The sequence below is a fragment of the Chionomys nivalis genome, chromosome 8, assembly GCF_950005125.1.
Source record: "Chionomys nivalis chromosome 8, mChiNiv1.1, whole genome shotgun sequence".
Taxonomy (NCBI): Eukaryota; Metazoa; Chordata; class Mammalia; order Rodentia; family Cricetidae; genus Chionomys; species Chionomys nivalis.
Genome location: NC_080093.1, coordinates 68,093,890 through 68,113,310, shown reverse-complemented (window position 1 = coordinate 68,113,310; position 19,421 = coordinate 68,093,890). Strand labels below are relative to the sequence as shown.

General features: G+C 43.8%; 1 protein-coding gene across 5 annotated transcripts in view; it reads left to right on the top strand.

Annotated features, from left to right (window-relative positions):
- The window catches only part of Sec23ip (SEC23 interacting protein), a 47,108-nt gene extending 43,816 nt beyond the window's left edge, over positions 1–3,292 (top strand). For 4 of the 5 annotated variants that reach the window (XM_057778205.1, XM_057778203.1, XM_057778207.1 and 1 more), the window contains exon 19: positions 2,930–3,292. The gene's annotated coding sequence lies outside the window, so the exon portion shown is untranslated. The remainder of the gene's footprint in view (positions 1–2,929) is intronic. The other variant, XM_057778204.1, reaches the window with a different exon arrangement.
- The last annotated feature ends 16,129 nt before the right edge of the window (positions 3,293–19,421 follow it).

Here is a 19,421-nt window from a genome sequence, read left to right as displayed (position 1 = left end):
AGGTCATTACTGGTGATCAGAGTTGCTTTACTGTCAGGCCAGAGGTCAAAGGTGAGGAGAGGGAATTTTGTCAGAAGTAAGGCAGTAGGGAATGGAATAGGTGGGATAGGAAGGTGTTAGCTTGCCGGTAGGAATGTTCCAGAATTGAGGAGAAGGTTACTGGAGTGTGGGCATTCGGAAAGGCAGGGAGAACGCAGCCAAGTGCGGCCAAGAGCTGAACTGCAGGAAAAGAGCGAGGTGATGGGTTATGTGGGTGCAGGTACAGGCTGGGCGGGCGAAGGGAGGCGTGCTCTGACAGGTTCTGACTCTGGAGTGTGTGGGAAGGTCATCGGCGGAGAGTAAGACGAGGGGCCTGCTGGGACAGTGCGATTGGATTTTATTGCAGGTTGGAATGCCTCCCGATAATTTGATCATAAATTTGAAGTTAATGACTTTGTTACAGTGGCCTGGCTTCTCTGGCCCTGCTGTGCTACCTAGGCAAGGTTTAGAGTCAGCAGATACTTGTGTTTGCCAGGGATAGGCAAGATAGGGTGGGGCTGGAGAATCACTGACCACATATGAAGGATGGGAGGTGTTGGTCAGAGGATGGTGTGTATGGAGTAGCGATTGCTGAGGCGCTAGTTTGCCCTTTGACACAGTCCATTGGAGCTGCCATACTTTGTTCAACAAATACCTCATGTACTTGGAAGCAATTTTTTCAAACTTTCTTTAGATTTATTTTATGTGTATGATTTTGTGTGTGTGTGTGTGTGTGTATATACACACCATGTGCATACAGGAGCCAGTGGAGGCCTGAAGAGGGTGTTGGATCCCCTAGAGCTAGAGTTGCAGGTGGTTGTGAGCTGCCTGGTGTGGGTGCTGGGAAGAGAACCGCTGGTTTTCTGCAAGGGCAGCAGTATCTTTAGTGGCTGAGCTATGTCTCCAGCCCAGCTTTTCTCTTACGTTTATGTATTTCATGTTGTTTGCTGTCTTGTAGCCTGTCTTTTCTGTGTCAGGTTTCCCATTGGGGTATACATTTACGTAGACGTCTTTGTTGTACAGAGATTGAACATAGTGCTTTGCGCGTACTGCACCACTGAGCTACATGCTCAGCCCTGTGTGTGATTTTTGTTTGTATTTATAAATGGATTATATGTAAATGTGGTTCAACTTCTTTATTTTATTTAGATATTTTAAAGCTTTTAAATGAACATTTATGTATTTATATTTGGGTGTATGTGCCATGCATGGTGCATATGTGGAAGCCAGTGGACAGCCTGCGGGAGTAAGTATTCTCTTTGCAGCATGGGGTCCCAGAACTCAAACTCAGATTGTAAGGTTGTGTCATAAGCACCTTTATTCACTCTGAACCATCTCATTGGCCCTTTTTGAATGGGTTTATCGAATTGTATTTCATAGTTTTATTTATTAATTTATCCTCCACTTTTGAGTGTTAGGTAACTTCCCCCAACATATCCACCTTCACTATTGTACATAACTTTGACATGTAGCTTTACGTGCTTTTGCTTGTCTCTGACTTGAGATACACCTGTGAGTGGCACTGTTAGATCTAGAATATCCCACATTTTGAAAGGCTTTCTAGTCTGCTCTTACTATTCAGTTGCATTCTTGAGAAGCCCCTCAGTTTTCTTTTCTTTTTTTTTTTTTTAATAATTTAGTTTTTTGTCTTGTTTTTTTTTTTTTTGTTGTTGTTTTTTGTTTTTTTTTTTTGTTTTTTCGAGACAGGGTTTCTCTGTGGTTTTGGAGCCTGTCCTGGAACTAGCTCTTGTAGACCAGGCTGGTCTCGAACTCACAGAGATCCACCTGCCTCTGCCTCCCAAGTGCTGGGATTAAAGGCGTGCGCCACCACCGCCCGGCCCCCTCAGTTTTCATATCTACTGTTAATGTATAATGCCAGTTTTTATTTCCTCTTGATAATACTAATTGTGGCTATTTTTGAATTCTGGCAGTTCAGAAATTGCTGAGCCATCTTGTTTGTTTTCCCTTTGTTAGTGAACTTGAGTAGCTTTGATAGATTTAACCTACCAGTTTCATTTCTTTGTCAGTTGCCTCCTGACCTTTGTGCATTTCCTGGAGGTGTGGGGCAGGGACTGTTGGATGTGTGCACGTGTGCCTGTGGCTGTGCGACGTATTTTTGCTTAAACTGATGGATGATATCCTGCAGTCTCTGTCTGCTTTGTTACTTGTCTCTTATTTTTAGGTTAGATTGGTGGTATGCTTTAAAACTAATGACTACTTGGATATTTAGTTTTGCTTGTTTTTAGTTCTTCATTTAACTCTAGAAATGTGTGGTCTTGAGAGGGACTTGACTTTCCCTGAATAAGTAGTCATTGTTTCCTGTACTGTATTTGAATGTTGTGTCCTTTTTACTTGATACCTCTATCATTTGCCTAGTATCCATTTCTGGGCATTCTGATCAATTTATTTATCATATGGCATTGCGGGCAAGGGCTACACGTTAGCATCTTTTTGTGTTTTTCAAAGGAGTGCCACTCAGTGTTGCCTTGGCTGTCCTGGAACTTGGTAGACCAGGATGGCCTTGAACTCACAGAGATTCACTGCCTCCCACGTACTGGGGTTAAAGGCGTGCACCACCACCACCCAGCCTTTTTGTTCTTCTTTTTTTTAAAGACAAAGTTTTATTATGTAACTTAGGCTGGCCTTGAACTTACAGAGATTCCCCTGCTTCTGCCCAGTGCTGGCATCAAATGTGTGCTCCACCACGGCCAGCTTTGTTATGCTTCTTGTCCTCACTGATTCCCAAGACCCCACAGATCCTTTTGGAAGGTGTGTTGGAGACCCTGGGCTTGATGGAGCTCCGGAGCTATAGCGGCGTTGGTTAGTCAAGTCGAGCATGTGGCTGGCTTGACTTCACGATGGGAGGGAGCAGTTATTATTGAGAGTTTTTAAAGACTCTGTTGTCTTCCAGGAAGTTCCAGCACGAGTGCCATTGTTGGGAGGCCCCGTGGTGACCCACCCTCTTGGCTCCAGTGATGATGACAGAAGTGACTCAGCAGCAGTTGCTGACCTCGGCTTCTCAGATGTAGGAATTCATTTTAAAAGGCACAGAACAGAAAAATACTGGGGAAGAAAATCAGTACTGCATTTGGACAGTATAGAAGAAAAACTGCAACCATAAAATAATGCTGTGGAAAATTCTCACATCTGTTTAGTCGTGTAGTTACCAAAATTAAGTGAATCCTAATGAAGAGATACTAGTAGCTGTAAATGGTTATTTCTATTTTTTGAAACTATTGTCAGTGGGCTATTAAACTTAACGTTTTTCTTTGTATTAATGCAATATGTTATTTTTATTTAAATATGTACTTCTTGAGAAACTGTATTAACATGATTTTTCAGAAGCTTATATATGCTAGGTTGGGCGTGGTGGCACATGCCTTCAATCCCAGCACTTGAGAGGCAGAGGCAGGTAGATCTCTGGTCTATATAGCAAGTTCCAGAACAGCCAGGACAACGTAGAGATACACTTCACAACCTTCACAACAAAATGAAAAGAAGCTTGCACTGTGCTTTAAATGTGAATTGCTCTGAGCCATCCTGGTAGAGTTGTTCCTGCGCATGATAATTATGGCAGTAGGCTCCTCAGCCAAGCTGACCTGAGTTTGTGAAGCCGAACACCATCCCTGAGAGCCTGGTCACTCTACAGAAGGAGTGAAGCACTTAGATGATGTGGCCTCTCCTGGCTTGTCTACCCCCCCGAGAGGCGAGCACGTGGTAGGCTTTCGTTGTGAGCTGAGGTGTCTGTGCCGGCACCACGGCCGAGCTTCCAGTTCACAGACAACCAGAGTGGGAAGTTTCGTTCTTCAGTTTAATTTTACTTGTACCAAAGGGTTTGAAAGGGTGGGTTTCCTGCTGCTGGGATGTAGAGCTGCTTGGTGCAGACTGCTCTGTAACATCATTTTGTTTACTATAAACTCCTTGTCTAACTATTTCCTAACAAACACTGGGAATGCTGACTTCCTCTTTTGTTACATAGCAGAAACATTTTATGTGGTTCACATAGTTCTCATGGAACATGGACTTTTTTTTAAAGCAACATATAATACACATTTTTGTGTATGTATTCTAATTGGTGTGAATAAAACAGCGACATCGATGCTCTTTTTCAAGCTGCAAACTGTTGTTTCTCACCTTTCTTAAAGTGTTGTCACCCCGCAGCCTCTAAACTGAGGGTTTAGAGAGTGGCTCTCAACCCCTTTGGGGTCCAGGGACCTTTTCACGGGGGTTGCATATCAGGCAATCCTTCATATCAGAGCTGAATTAGGATTATGAAATGAAATAATTGTATGGTCGGGGTCAGCACAGCATGAGGAGCTGTGTTAACCATTGCAGCGTCAGGAAGGTGGAGAAGAAGCACCGCTTTGGATAGCGCTTCCTTTGACCCCAGGCAGCACAGTTTCCAATCACCTCCTCTAGCTGAGGACACTGTCCCCGCCAGGGAAGCACTTAGCCAAGTTGGGTTCTCTTGATTTCTTTTGACCTTCGTTTCCTCCAGGACAATTAATTACTGTTCACTTAGTTTCCATATGACTTCGAATACTGTCAGAATAAGGGGAAAACAGAGGTTCCTCATGTGTATTTTAATAAAATATTTAGCTTTTTCTACTTGTAACAAGTTTGAGTTGTATCATTCTGCTTGTGTCTTGTGAGTCATGGGCAGGGAAGGGGCATTTGGAGGAGTCCATGCCAGCCGAGTGCCCCTTGTTGCTACTTCATTTTAATAGTTGGGGAGCATAACTATTTCAGTTAACTTGTCTAGATATATATTTTTATCACTGTTACCTCTCTCCCTTTGTTTTAACGCCTCCAAGCCGCATAGCCCAGACTGCCCTTGAACTCCATGTGTATTTGAGGATGACCTTGAACCTTGCATTCCCTTTCCTCTCCCAAATGCTAGGATTATAGGTGTGTGTTTCCACACCTGGTTTATACAGTGCTGGCGATCAAACCCAGGACCTGATGATACTGCACAAGCACCAGACCATCTGAGCTACATCCTGCAATGTCACTGGGGTTCCTGTGTCTTGGTATTAGTGTCTGGTTTATTAACCTCAGAGTCTTGCCACTGAGTAAGGTGCTTATCAAATGCTTGTTGATTAGGGGAATTTAAAAATCAAAACTGGAAAGTCAAGTGACACTTGGAAGAGACCTTGGAGGATCACCAAATCAGTGGTTTGTGAGCCAACCCCTTTTCCAGTGCAGGTGGCTCATATTTGTAAAGGTGAGAATACTGCTGAGCTGGGGGCAGCTCCTCAGTTGGTGCTCTTGTTTTCTTCAGGCGAGGGAAGAAGTCTCCAGATGTGTTTCCTGGTAGGGTTTGTGACAGAGACCTTAGAAAGTAGGCACTTGAAGGTAAAAGTCACAAAATCATGGGGAGGGGCAGCTGCCAGTCATGTTCACATACAAATGTCTGCAACAATAGGTAGTTTTCTAAGTCTGGTACGTGCTGCTTGCTTGAATCCGGCCAGATAGACTTGTTCTCTCAAAGCTGGACTGATTCTTTTTTCAAGTGTCCCAGGCAGTGTGTTTCTGTTTGTGCCTATAATTGCAGAACTAGGGAGGATTGAGCTACAAAGTCAGACCCTGCCTCAAACAAACAAAGGAAAAGGATGCGTGATAATGACGTTTGAGGAAAGTCTGGTGGTGTGGGAGAATTGTCTATATTCTGTCAATCATGTTATAAATAAATGCTGATTGGCCAGGCAGGAAATATAGACAGGAAAACTAGACAGGAAGTAGAAGTGATGTAATGAGAACAGGAGAATTCTGGGAAGGAGGAAGCTGATTCCTCACTCTCCTGCCCAGACCACTGAAGCAGCAGGATGTGATCCGCCCCACTGAAAAAAGGTACTGAGCCACATGGCTAACATAGATCAGAAAAATAGGTTAATCAAGATGTGAGAGTTAGCCAGTGAGAGGCTAGAGCTAATGGGCCAATCAGCTTTATAATTTATGAAGACCTATGTGTGATTTTCTTTGGGGATAAACAGTTGTGGGGTACTGGGCGGGACAGAAACAACAACAAACAAGCCAGCCCATTCATGTTACAGTCTGGAAAAGAGGACAGTAGACATAGGTTCCCCTGTCCTGCACAGAGGTCATTTGACTGTGGGGACATACTGAAGACCAGGATATGGTCTGACTGTATTGGACATGCTAAAGACCAGGACTGTGTGGTCTGACTGTATTGGACATGCTAAAGACCAGGACTGTGTGGTCTGACTGTATTGGACATGCCGAAGACCAGGACTGTGTGGTCTGACTGTATTGGACATGCCGAAGACCAGGACCGTGGTCTGGCTGTGTGGGACATGCTGAAGACCAGGACCGTGGTCTGACTGTGTGGGACATGCCGAAGACCAGGACCGTGGTCTGACTGTGTGGGACATGCTGAAGATCAGGATGTGGTCTGACTGTGTGGGACATGCTGAAGACCAGGACTGTGTGGTCTGACTGTGTGGGACATGCTGAAGATCAGGATGTGGTCTGACTGTGTGGGACATGCTGAAGGTCAGGACTGTTGTCTGTGTGGAACATGTTGAAGATTAGGACTGTGGCCTGACTTGTGTGCTACTCTAGAGATCAAGACTGTGGTCAGAACGTGGGACATGCTGGAGACCAGAACTGTCCTAAACAGCCAGCATGTCTGCCCTGTGTGTTTGTATTGCCATTGGTAACAGCATCTGACTTGAGGCATACAGTTGCTATGGTGGTTTCCCCTAGTGCTCAGCGGGCACGCGTATGTTGGGATTCAATTTCCCTAGTACATCTTACCAGCTGGGAGAAGGGTGAATGACTTGTTCTCTGGTGCTGCTCTGGCCAGGCTCCTGGGAGTTCCGCAACAACAGAGGGAGGCTTCCTGTGCCTATAGAAGCCTCAGAGGCTGGGGCCTGGGCGTGCGCAGCATGTGGGGTGAAGGGAAGGTGAAGTGGGTGGAACTGGGTGGGTGGGGTTGGTCTTTGTGTGCCCACCTTGATGCGGTCAGAAGGACTCTCACAGAACACCACAGGTAATGTAGTCAGTGTGCCCTGGTGCTTTGGACTCATTTCAGGGTAAGGATCAGGAGGGGATTTTCTTTTCTAAAACTCTGTCCTCTTGTAGTTTTTCCCCCCAAACATTGACTCCACAGAGCACTTTGAAATAACTTCATGTTACCAGATTCAAAGATGAGATTCTGTTAATTGCCTAGGTTACAGAATAGGTTTACAGAAAATTAGAACACAAAAGGCACACATTAGGAGAGACCTGTTGCAGACTTTTAGTGACTTTCAAAGGTTGTTAGGAGACATTTCCAGCCTACCACTGGCTTTTGGGATAACACCTGATCTAATAATTCACTTAAACAAAACCTGAGATGGTGATAAAGACTCAAAGAGCCCCAGAGAATTAACAGCTGAAACTGAAAAGAAATTGACAGTTGTTGAGGAGAAATTTCTGGAGGCACATGTGGATAGGGTGAATCCAAATTTGAATAGTATTCTAGTCATACTGCCTTCCAGAATTTCTTCCACAAGAATTATAATGCAGAGGGAAGATATTTCTTAGAATGGATTTTTTTGTTTTGTTTTTTTTTTGTTTTTTGAGACTTGTCACCAGCACAGGATGTGAGATAATACTGCTGGAGGTAATAATTGAATTCCTTTTTAATATTTTTTGAAAAAGTTCAAATTAAAAACAAAATACTATTTCTTTTGAATGACTTTTATCTATTCGGATTAGACTCTTCTATCCCAAAGGACTTTTCAAACCCAATGGTGGTACTGGTTGTTTTGCCAGTACTGGCCCAAGGACTGTAACATATTGGGTCTTGAGGCAGCTAAGGCTGCAGGGAAGGCTGCTCTGAACTAAGAAGGGGCCCCTTAGAGTGACTGCTTTCTCCAGCCCACTAGTGTCAGTAGTCATGGCAACAGGAACCAACATTTCCCCACGGTGCTGAGGCCATTCTGCTTGCTCTCAATTTCCTCTAGTAGCAGTTTTCATTTCACATGACAAAATTGGAGTAGGGACTCTCAGGAGACTAGATAAGGTGGTCACACTCAACACATTTGGATGCAGACAAAGTAGATGCTCCCTGTGGGGTCAGATGGTGTACATCTGTGTGACAGACCAGGTGTGGAGCCAGCCTGAGAATGAGACGTGTAAGGGAAGAGCCATCTAGTAAACCCTTTATCATTGGACATGGAATTACAGAGTTTGGAGTCTGACCGACCTGCTGGTTTCCATTCTTTGGTCCAGTGTTTCCTCACTATGTGCCTTTCCCTCCCTTTTGGAATGGTAATGTATATTCTGTGCCTCTGCATGTTGGAAGTATGTGGTCTGCTTTTTGATTTTGATCTGATAGGGTTTTATAGTCTAAGAGATTGCCTTGAGTCTCAGAAGAAACTGGACTTTTAAATAGTGTTGAGACTGTTAAAGACTATGGGGACTTTTGGAATTGGGCTAAACACATTTTGCTTTATGATATGGCTACAAGCCTATGGGGGCCAGCGTGTACAATGCTGTGGTTTGAATGAGAATGCCCACCATAGGCTTATACATTTACATACTTGACTCCCAGTTAGTGGAACAGTTTGGGAAGGATTAGGAGGTGTGGCATTGGAGGAAACATGCCATAGCAGGGATTGGCTTGTGGTCTCAAAAGCCCACTCCAGGCTCATGTTACTTCTTTCTGCCTGCTGCCTGTGGAACAGGATGGAAAATTCTCAGATACTAGTCCAGTGCCACGCCTGTCTCCTTCCTGCCATGATGGTCATGGACTAACCTAAAATTGTAAGCAAGCAAGCACCTAACTAAAATCTTGCTTTTGTTAGAGTTGCCTAGGCCATGCTGGCTCTTTGCAGTAGGCTCTGTAAGGAAGCCCAGTACATTCTATGTTGCCCCAAAGTGAACTTGGGTGGAATGGTACCTTGGTTTGTTGTTGGGAAGAGGGTAATTGTTGCTTTACAGTCCCTCTAGGGAAGGAATTTTAGCAAGGACAGAAGCCGGTGCAGGGACTGTCACTCACAACAGTACAGTGCCCTGCCAGCTTGCTCACAGGTACTGTTTGGTGGTCCTGGTCATGCCAGGGAAACAGCATCACTGCTCACCCTGGAGTAAGTGCACTGCTGCTGATGTCCCACAGGAGGACTGGGTTGCATGTCTGTGTGTTGATGCTGCTCCTTAAGGAAACTCTAACAGAAGCATAAACATAAACCACAGGGAAAACCCTACAGGGCCAGCAGAACCTCCCATCAAGGCTACAGTCTAATCAAGTCTTTCTCTTATGCCCTCAGAATGTCTTCAAGTATATTTTGTCCTCTCAGGATAGAGCTTGATCCATGCCAAAGGTCATCCTAGGTGAATGCCAGGGTGGCCTAGTGGAAAGGAATGGCCCTTGGGTTCACACTGATTTTCTGCCCACTCTTATCTCTGAATGATTTTTTTTTTTTTTGGTTTTTCAAGACAGGGTTTCTCTGTAGCTTTGGAGCCTGTCCTGGAACTAACTCTTGTAGACCAGGCTGGTCTCGAACTCACAGAGATCCATCTGCCTCTGCTTCTTCCCGAGTGCTGGGATTAAAGGCATGCACCACAACTGCCTGGCCTCTCTGAATGATTTTTTAAATGTACTTTTTGGTAATTTTATTTTATTTTTAAATATTTATTTATTATTTGTTACGTATACAATAGTCTATCTGTGTGTATGCCTGCAGGCCAGAAGAGGGTACCAGACCTTATTACAGATGGTTGTGAGCCACCATGTGGTTGCTGGGAATTGAACTCAGGACCTTTAGAAGAGCAGGCAATGCTCTTAACCTCTGAGCTATCTCTCTAGCCCCCTTTTTGGTAATTTTATACATTAATACTAATTAATTAATTTAATAACTAATTGATTTCATAAATTAATACTAATAATATTTAGATGATTGTCAACCCTTTCCTTTTCCAAATCACCCTACAGTCCCCTTCCACAAACTCTCTCAATATCATGTCTTCTCTCTCTCTCTCTCTCTCTCTCTCTCTCTCTCAAATTTTTTTTAAAGAATGGACACATTTTAAGCCTTACTTTTACATAGTTCTTGTTGTTACCAAAACAATGTTAGAGAAATGTATACCTGTATGAACATGTGCCAGGTAAAAGGTGACTTTTCTCACTGATTCTCTTGTTTTCATTTTTTTAAAATATTTCTTCAGTACATTTTCATAACCCCTTTTTGGTATTTTGTATCTTGACCTGTGAACATTTTTTTCCTTATTGTTTTGTGTGTATGATGCCGGTGTATACACCCACTGAGCCATCTGCTGTGGGTCACCAGACCAATCTAAGACTTTCTCAGAGTCCCTGACAAAAGGACAAAGGGAGCTTTAGTTCTGTGTCCTTGTCCAGGGGTGGACTTGGCAAGGCCAGTCTGAGACTGGAGCCAATGACTTGAAGGAGTTAGTCACTGTTTCTGAGAACTCAACTCATCTCCGGCCTGTGATTATCAGTTCTAAGGCAGCTGTGTCTGAGGTATCCTGTCTTCTCTTTGTCAACATTGTCTGACTTAGCTCTATGCTGATCTTAACCATTTTCCTCTGAAAACAGTATATTCGGTGCTGTACTTCTTTTTTTTTTTTTTTTAAATTTTATTTATTATGTATACAGTGCTCTGCCTGCATGTATCCCTGCAGGCCAGAAGAGGGCACCAAATATCATTACAGATGGTTGTGAGCCACCATGTGGTTGCTGGGAATTGAACTCAGGACCTTTGGAAGAGCAGCCAGAGCTCTTAACCACTGAGCCATCTCTCCAGCCCCCGATGCTGTACTTCCTAATAATCTTCTGTGGCATGAGACATCTTCTCTAGCTTTCTCATCCCATGGCACCTTCCCATCAGGACCCTGCCACTGAAGAACAACCTACTGGTCCAGGTAAATCTGCCCAGTCCCTGTTATAAATTAAAAAAACAAAAACAAAATAATACATACAAATTGGTTACTGTTAGCAAATAGGAAGTGTGTTTTGTTCCTGTTGCTTGTCAGTCTGCATTATCTCTCCTTCCTATTGGTACCCATAGTTGTCAGCTGTTCTCGGATTGGCTGAACATTGGTTTCTTCATCTGTGAAATGTAAATGCTTTAGCAAGGACCCAGGCACCTAGCTCAGTGCCTTGTCATTCCATCTTCATGATGTCACCCTCATGATGTCATCCCTGCTCAACTCACATGAACGTGTAGAAAAATGGATCATAGAGAAAAATGGTTTGGTGCCTAATAGTGCTGATAAGAAAGACTGATATCAGTGAAGTGGTTGCCGGTAAAATTTTGTTTTTTTTCCTTTTGTTTTGCTTTTAATTTTTTATTACATTTATTTGTGTGTGTGTGTGCACACCTCTACCTGAGCATGTTTTCAATTATCTTGGGTATAGATACCAAAGACTAGCACTTGTTTGTCTTTTTGAGACAGGGATTTGTTATGTAGCTCACGCTGGCCTATAATCAATGCCCCTGCCTCAGCTTTCTGAGCACTGGGATTACAAGTGTGCAGCAATGGATTTTTGAAAGCTATAGAGCATCGAGAAGAAAGTTCCTATGTGTTTTATTCTGTCCTTTGCTCTGAGACTGGCAGGCACGGTGCCCTGCGGCAGAGAAGAAGCATATTCATCCAGTTGCCCCCTGTGTTGAGCCTGCAGAACCCCTGTTCCCTTGCTGTTTCACCCCAGGGTTGCTGAAGGCATCCAGCAAATGGGAGATTTGCTGTGGTTGCCCTTAACTTTCAAGACTTCCACAGATGCACATTTTTCTATTTTATTGTGCAAGTCTAACCACTGAAATGACCCTGAACAATGTGCAAACCGCAATAAAGCATCAACAGTTGACATCCAGTGAAATAAAAATGCAGGGTGAAGAAATAGCAGTGGGGGAGCGAGACTACGGGCAAACGTGCCTGCGGTGAAATGCCAAGACCGATCAGCACATCTCGCCCACCCCATTCTTTAAACTGCGTTGCTTACTGTAGCATCGTGATGGCAGAAGACTGTAAACAGCCTCAATGTCTGTCGAAGAGAGATGGTTAGATAAATGACAGCTCTCCACGCCCCAGGGGCCTATGCAGCTGTGACAAATAATGACGAGTCTTCCCGATGAGGAAGATCCATTAGACAGTCATAGCAAACATCGAAGGGTGGGTAGTAAGCCAGCATTTGTGGGAAGACAAGTGTGTGTGTGTGTGTGTGTGTGCGTGTGTGTGTGTGCACGCGCGCGCTTGCAAACCTGCATCTCTAATTCATCCTTATCCTTGTTTGTATTCATCTAATGAGACCCCGGAAAGATGAATAAGAAACAAGTATTAGTGGCTACATGTGGAGGGGGACTTCACATTAGCATTTCATACATGTACTTTAGCTTTGAGTCATGTGAATATGCCTCTTATTGAAAATGAGAATAAAGGGCCTCTGTTTCCCAGACAGCTTCCCTGTACGGGATTCTTGATATCTAAATTCGGTTGGTTTATAGGCGACGAACTGTATGATTTCTTACAAGAAAAGCAAATCCATCGTAAGCTCTGCAGAATTTACCTTTTGATCAAGGAAGTCAGCACCTTCTGATCCCTGCTCTGTAGGTGCCCCAGGAGAGACAGGGAGGGTGATGGGGCTCAAGTCTCACTTGGCACCTGGTCCTCCAAATCTTTGGTGAAAGGGTGTTGTTGTTTGATTCAGGGCCAGGCATGCGGAGTCGGTAGAGGAGGAGACTGAAGGCGGGATGGGCTAGGACTGGCTTTATTGGGTTCCATCTTCCCTGCAGACTGCGTTGGTAGAAGAGGCGCACAGCTTGTACGTGTAGTAGATCTTGGTTTGTATGGGGGACTCAGACCTGGGACAAAGCCATCATCAACGACAACTCATCAATCAGCAGGCCAGCAAGCACACAGATGGAGTCACATTGATTATACACCCATCTACCTGAGGTCACAGCCTTCATCGCTCCTACTCTGTAGTGACAGAGAGTCCTTAGGCAGATGTTTGTCAGCAGGGACTAAAGCCAGGCAGAGGGACTACCTCCCCTCAGGGCTTCCTGGGAGAGGTGCACAGTAGCACCTAGACTCTTCCTGTCTATCCAAGAACCAACACTGACCAAGAGACAATGTATGTTAACAGAATCATGGCCAAGTCAGACTCAATTAAGTATCCGAGGAGCAGACTCTGTGAAAGAAAGATGGCGGCCAAATACCAGAGAGGCTCTGATGTGCTGAGTGAATGAATTCTGAGACCCAGCAATGCATTATCTACACCGTCACAAAAAAAGTCATAGTCAAAATGGAAATGATAAATGAAAAGAGATATGTCCATCAAATGAACAAATAAAACTCAGTGACCTAGCATCACACAGAACATATTAGGGCTGTGGATGTGGGGTTCTGGCATAGTGTGCACAGAGCCCTAGGGTGGGGTCCCCAGGACTACATAACACTGGGTTGGTGGCACATCCCCGTACTTCTAGCCCTTGGAAGGTAAAGGCAGGTGGATCAGAAGGTCAAGTTCAAGGTTATCCTAGGCTACAGAACCCCATCAAAAAAATCCCCCAATATCCCAAAACTACTTATGGCAAAATGACAATCAAATGTTAGGCAAGGCAAGGTGTCTCATGCTGTAGAAGAACAAACCTAGAAGATACATTAATCAGCGTATGGCCTAAGCATTACAGCCTTGACGTCTACGAAGCCCCTTGTTATAGAATCAACAGATGCCAAAGATCACAGTTGGGGACTTCAGCATGTTCTCAAAGGCTGACAAATCAGAACTTTGCCACCTCCAACAGAGAAAATTTAGCAACATGATTGCTTTTTAAAAATTAGTGGAGGTAAATCTAACTTTACAGTCTAGACACAGAATATGTTCATCCGAGTACACCCAGAAGAGCTGCAAAATTATCCGCGTGTATATGATGCCACAAGAAGGTCTCAGTGAACCTCTCTCAGCTGGAGGCAGAAGGAGATGCGGCTGTGGGAATATATTAATGATTTTTCCTGCTGCTGTGTAAAACGCCTGGCAAAGCAACTTTAGGAAGGAACAGTTTCCTTTGGCTCACAGTTTTAGGGTGCAGTCCATCACGGTGGGGAAGGCGTGGCGGGGTACAGTCTACCACGCTGGGGAAGGCGTGGCGGGGTACAGTCCATCACGGTGGGGAAGGCGTGGCGGGGTACAGTCCATCACGGTGGGGAAGGCGTGGCGGGGTACAGTCCATCACGGTGGGGAAGGCGTGGCGGGGTACAGTCCATCACGGTGGGGAAGGCGTGGCGGGGTACAGTCCATCACGGTGGGGAAGGCGTGGCGGCAGGCTCTTGGCGCTGCTGTTCACGCTGGAGCCTAAGGTGGCTGTTACATCACAGTCAAGAGCAGAGAAGGGTGAGTGATGCTGCTCACTAGCTGTCTCCTTTTAAGAAATTAGTTAAAATATTCTTTTAGATTTATTTCTTTTATTTTACATGTATGAATGCTTTGCTTTTAAGTATGTCTATGTATCATAGGCTCTGTGGAAATGGAGTTTTAGGTGGAGGCTGGGAATCAAACCTCTGCGGGAACAGTAGCTGCTCGTAACTGCTGAGCCTTTTCTCCATCTCCGAACTGCTTTATTATCGATCCAGATTCACGTGCACATGTGTGTCTGTGTGGGTATGTGCACGTGTAAGTGCGGGTGCCTGTGGGATCCCAAAGAAAGCATCAGATCCCCAGAGCGTCAGGTGGCTGTGAACTACCTGACACAGGTCCTGGGAACTGAACTTGAGACCCCTCAAGAGCAGTATATACCTTAACTACTGGACTATCTCTCCGGCCCCAACTTTCTCGTTTTTATTCAGTCTGGGACCAAGCCCATGAAATAGTGCCACCCACATTTATATATTACTGAAGTTTCATGTCCTAAGTAATTCTCTCTCTCTGTGTGTGTGTGTGTGTGTGTGTGCTATGTGAGGTGTATGTGTATGTGGTATATGATGTGTATGTGTGTGGTGTATGTGGGGTATGTGTGTACATATGTGGTATATGATGTGTAGAGTACATGATGTGTGTGTGTGTGGTGTATGTGGTGTGTATGTGTGATACATGTTTACATTTGGAGGTCTGAGGTTGATATTTGGTGGCAGGATTCTGACCTCTCAAGCACTCCTCACTAGTGACTTGTCAGGGATACCAGGTCCTCGAATGTTACAGCAAGGCAGACAGAACACTAGGGAGTCGTGGTCTTTTGAACTCTGCCACAGGGGAAAATGCGGAATTCTTAGGACTGAATGAACCAAAGTCGCACATGGTGAATTTTTATGATAAAATTAAAACTAAACTAAGGGGGATATTCATAGATATGACTGTAATTTGAAGCAAGGAAGAGAGATAATGAGTAGGCTCAGCTTTCACTTCAAATAACTAGGAAAGAAAAAAACTACAGGAAGTTTGAAAGAAATCATGATAAACAGAAATTCATGGGAGAATGAAATAAAGAAGTGACATGATTTCACAACATCTAAAGCTAGATTTTGCCTAGTGTGTTGAAAGTAAGAGTCTGCACATCACTTCCCCAGTCTGTCCTATGCCTCTGAACACGGAAGGTATGAAGAGACCATGTCTTCAGTGCTATGGTGAGGAGGACAGCTGAGAGAGGTGGTCTAGCCAGGAGTCTGAGGACTGCAGGGCTACTGAATCATCCCAAATCTGCTATGCCCAGACTCTTACATAGGAATGAAATTTGTGTTCACCATTTTTTTTCCCTAAAGATTTATTTATTTATTTATTATGTACAGAGTATTCTGCCTGCATGTATGCCTGCAGGTCAGAAGAGGGCACCAGGTCAGAAGAGGGCACCAGATCTCATTGCAGATGGCTGTGAGCCACCATGTGGTTGCTGGGAATTGAACTCAGGTCCTCTGGAAGAGCAGTCAGTACTCTTAACCTCTGAGCCATCTCTCCAGCCCTTCACCATTTTTTTTTTTTGACAGAGTTTTGTTTTATAGCCCAGGCTGGCTGTGAACTCACTAAGTAGCCTAGGCTGGCCTCTAGTTCTCAATCCTTCTGCCTCAGCCTCCCAAATGCTGGGATTACAGATGTGCACCACCCTGTCTGGTTAAGTTTCTGTCTTCCTGCAGCCATCGTTATTTGTGTCTCTTGTGTACACAGTTGAATCTATATCACAAGTAATATGGGACCGAGGCAAATTTTCATAATTTTTACATAGCATGAGAATTTATATGGTAAACTGAAGAGAATAGAGAAGACATTAAAATTAATCAGAGAATTAAAAGTTCAGCAAGATGTGGGGGCAAAAAGACCAATACCAGTGGCCCCTTTTAATCTAGAAATAACTCATCATAAAATGTAAAAGAAAATAAGGTACCAGTTAAAATCACAAAAATACCCAGACCCAACAGATCTGTAAATTTTCTAGGAATTAGTATAATAAAAAGTCTCAAGACCTTTATGAAGAAAAATTTGAAACACAATGAAAGGATATAAAATAAGACGCAAATAAACGAGGAGTAGTGGGTGGAAAGACACAATTACAACACTGTTGAGGCTCACCTAATTAGTCTATAAATTCAATGCAATCCCAATTAAAATTTCAAAGACTGTTTTTTAGGGGACTTACTAAAAGAATTCTACAAACTAGATGGATGAACAAAGTTTCATGAATAACTAGACTTTTTAGGGGAAAAGAAGTGTGACAAGGAGACCCATGCTAACAGGTAACTCAGTTTTTTTTTTTTTTTTAGAAGAATCTTTAGGAAAACGTTTATTTTATAAGATCTGCTGGTGTCATGGAGTCTTCACAGCAATAGAAACCCTAAGAGAGCATCTATAAAAGCAGGACATGATGCTGAGGAAATTCCCAAAAGCAATGGAGCTGATTTCCAGGAGCAAGAGCAGAGTAAGAAACTCTAAACTCTGTACCTATGTGTGATGTGTGTTTAAGTGTGGGCATGCACATGCCACAGTGAACACGCAAGTAGAGGACAACTTTCAGGAACTGCTACAGCTTCGTACCTTCGCAAGGCAGGGTCCATCTTGTTCCGCCACACTCACTGCAGATACAGGATGTATGCTTCCAGGAGATTCTCATGGCTGCACTTCTAGTTTTATGCCAGGAGCGCTGAAACGACAGACACATGCAGCGACATCCAGCTTCTAATGTGGGCTCTGGGGCTGCAACTCAGACTATCAAGCTTGCATACCTAGGATTTGACCACCATGCTGTAAGTGAGAGCACAATGGAACCCCTGAAATGACTGCCCCATAGGTGGGGAGGTCTTTCACTGTGGAGATGAGAGAGAACAACCAGAGGCATCTAGAAGAGTCCAGAGCAGCCATGGCTATTGCTTCGTTTAATCTTAAGAAAAGCCCCTGTGCCGACACAAATAACTCCAATTAGAGCAGATTAGACCAAATTAAAATGCCTGCATTTAATAAATGCAGCTCTCGTTAAGAGTATTACCTGCTCTACCAAAGGTCCTGAGTTCAATTCCCAGCAACCACATGGTGGCTCACAACCATCTGTAATGGGGTCTGGTGCCCTCTTCTGGCCAGCAGGCATACACACAGACAGAATATTGTATACATAATAAATAAATATTAAAATAAATAAATAAATAAATAAATAAATAAATAAATAAATAAATGCAGCTCTCTTGGGTGGACCGAGACAGCATGGCGGGGAGAGGAGCCCACGCAAAACCTGGAGACTTTCCAGTTCTTTCTACTTTTTCACTTGTATATTTGTCTTAGTTAGGGTTTCTATTGCTGTGAAGAGACACCATGGTCATGACAACTCTTATAAATGAAAATATTTAATTAGGGCTGGCCTATAGTTTCAGAGATTAGTTCATTATCATCATGGCAGGACATGACAGCATGCAGGCAGACATGGTACTGAAAAAGGATCAGAGAGTTCTACATCTTGACCCACAGGCAACAGAAGTAAAGACTGTTACATTGGGCATGGTTTGAGTATATATGAGACCTCAAAGCCCGGCTCTACAGTGACACACTTCCTCCAAGACCACACCTACTCTAATAAGGCCACACCTCCTAATAATGTGACTCCCTATGGACCAAACATTCAAACGCATGAGTCTGTGAGTGCTATTCCCATTCAAACCACCATAATATTATTTTTTCTTTTTATTGGTATGTTCGTATATTTGTATGTGTATGTGTGTCTGCATATGTGTAAACATGTAGAAGCCAGAAGTCAACAATGGGTGTTCTCAGTTGACCCACCTGGAGCTCACTGATTTGGCGAGGCTCTCTGGCTAGCAAGTCCCTGGGGTCCCCTTCCCCAGAACAGGGATTACAGGTACAAAGAGTCCCTATATTTAGTTTTTATATGGGTTGCTAGGGAGATCAAGTTCATGTACTCATTCTTTGTTTTTGTTTTTGTTTTTTTGTTTTTCGAGACAGGGTTTCTCTGTGATTTTGGAGCCTGTCCTGGAACTAGCTCTTGTAGACCAGGCTGGTCTCGAACTCACAGAGATCTGCCTGCCTCTGCCTCCCAAGTGCTGGGATTAAAGGCGTGCGCCACCACCGCCTGGCTTCTTTTTGTTTTGTTTTTTTTTTGTCATGTACTCATTCTTGCAGAGTGACTGTTTTATTGATTGAGTCATCTACCCAACCAACTAGGTTCTCTTTTAATTGGCAAGTTCTGTATATAAGTTGTCTTAGTTTGGGCTTCTATTGCTAGGAAGAGACACTATAACCAAGGCAGCACTTATGAAAAAAAAAAACATTTAGTTGGCGTGGCTATCTTACAATTTCAGAGGTTCAGTCCATTATGATCATGAAGTGGGGAGCATGGCAGTGTGCAGGTCAATGTGGTGTTGGAACTGAGAGTCTTACGCCTTCCAGGACACAGGAAGTTGACTGTGTGAAGCTTGAGACATACCTCCTCCAACGAGGTCACACTTCCTAGCAGTACCGCTCCCTTTGGGAGCCATTTTCTTTCAAACCACCACATAAGTATTCTACCAAAGAGCCACATTTACAACCCGTTTGGGTAGTATGCTGGCTAATGTTTTGTCAATTTGGCATAGCCTATAGTCCTAGAATACTACCAGGCATTTTCTTCTCTGATTTTTTAAAAAAATATTTTCTGTGCCTATGACCTGGGTTTCCTGTTATTTCTCTATCTTATTTTTTTGTAAATTTGATCTTTCCCTAGTGTTCCAGATTTCCTGAGTGTTTTGCCCCTGGTTTTTTTCTTTTTAGATTTAACATTTTCTTGACTAACATACCCATTTCTCTTATCTTAACTGCAGTGCCTGAGAGTCTTTCTTCCATTTCTTATCTTCTGTTGGTGAGACTTACCTCTGGGTTTTTGTTTGACTTCCTAAATGTTTATTTCCAGTTTTATCTCAGTTTGGGTTTCCTTTAGTGGTTCTATTTCTACTTTCATGTCTTGAACTGA